This window comes from Conger conger, chromosome 15, assembly GCF_963514075.1.
Source record: "Conger conger chromosome 15, fConCon1.1, whole genome shotgun sequence".
Lineage (NCBI taxonomy): Eukaryota > Metazoa > Chordata > Actinopteri > Anguilliformes > Congridae > Conger > Conger conger.
In genome coordinates this window covers 31,054,302-31,055,562 of record NC_083774.1, presented here as the reverse complement: position 1 = coordinate 31,055,562, position 1,261 = coordinate 31,054,302, and the positions used below count along the sequence as shown (strand labels likewise).

At 47.4% G+C, this 1,261-nt stretch overlaps 1 non-coding gene across 1 annotated transcript; it reads left to right on the top strand.

The window, feature by feature from the left end:
- The first annotated feature begins 628 nt into the window (after positions 1 to 628).
- On the top strand, positions 629 to 769 carry LOC133112619 (U4 spliceosomal RNA). The gene has a single exon (XR_009705447.1). It is a non-coding gene; the product is annotated as a U4 spliceosomal RNA (small nuclear RNA).
- Positions 770 to 1,261: the final 492 nt, after the last annotated feature.

The window sequence follows — 1,261 nt, the reverse complement described above, 5'->3', positions numbered from 1 at the left end:
CGGGTGCTGGGAGTTCATTTTGATTCCTGGGGGTTTGGAGGAGGGAACTGGGAGGGCATAATTAAAAAAGTGGAACAGAAGACAAAGTTCTGGTCCATGAGGAAGCTATCCATGCAGGGGAAAATCTTGGTTATAAAATCTGTGATCTTACCGTTGGTGTTATTTGTGGGTGTTGTGTTTGTCCCGTCGTGTCTTGTTTTGTCTCATTTGGAACGTTGTGTTTTTTTGGGGGGGGGGGGGGGGCAAAGATTGGAAGCCGGGCTAAACAGATAAAATCTGAGTTCAGAAACCTGGGAGTTATCTTGGACGCTGACCTCAATTTTAAATCCCACATAGATCAGGTGACCAGGACTGCCTTTTTTCACCTAAGAAACATAGCCAAAGTAAGACCCTTTTTAACTCACCAAGATGCTGAAAAACTGATACACACTTATCTCTAGCCGTTTGGACTACTGTAATGCATTTTACCGGCTTGCCCAAGAAATCGATAGATAAACTGCAACTTATCCAAAACGCTGGCAAACAAGACTTAGCAATTCGGTAAAATGGAAATATGTCGCCAAAACTTCCCGTTTTGGAAAAGTCGATGTTTTTGGCTGGGTCCTTCAGGTCGAATTTGGTCAACTTTACCTTTGCGCAGTGGCAGTATCGTAGCCTATGAGGTTTATCCGAGGCGTGATTATTGCTGGTTGAAAACTTAACCCAATACCCCGCCGAGACTGCTTGAAATATTAGCGGGCTTGGCAATTTTTGACAGTCTCATCCGGGACTGGCGTTTTTGTTTAAAAGAAAGAGCGTTGTGTGTATTTGTTTGCTGTTGAAACGATTGTTGGTTTGGAGATGTCGCGTGATGTTGCACGTGCTTTTTCCAAGAAAGGCGGGTTGCATTTATCCCTTTTCGATGATCGGGTGTCAGTTTTGGCAAAAGATATCTCTGAAAAAGCTTACTCTAGGGTACTGGAAAGGAGGCTCCGACCGACGGTCGAACCTCGGATTCAGGAGGAGCAATGTGGCTTCCGTCCTGGCCGTGGAACAGTGGACCAGCTCTTTACCTTGGCAGGGTTGCTGGCGGGGTCATGGGAGTTTGCCCATCCAGTCCACATGTGCTTTGTGGACTTGGAGAAGGCTTTCGACCGTGTCCCCCGGGGAACCCTGTGGGGTGTACTGCGGGAGTATGGGGTACCGGGGCCGTTGTTACGAGCCATCAGGTCCCTGTATAACCAAAGTGAGAGCTGTGTCCGCATTCTCGGCACAAAGTCAA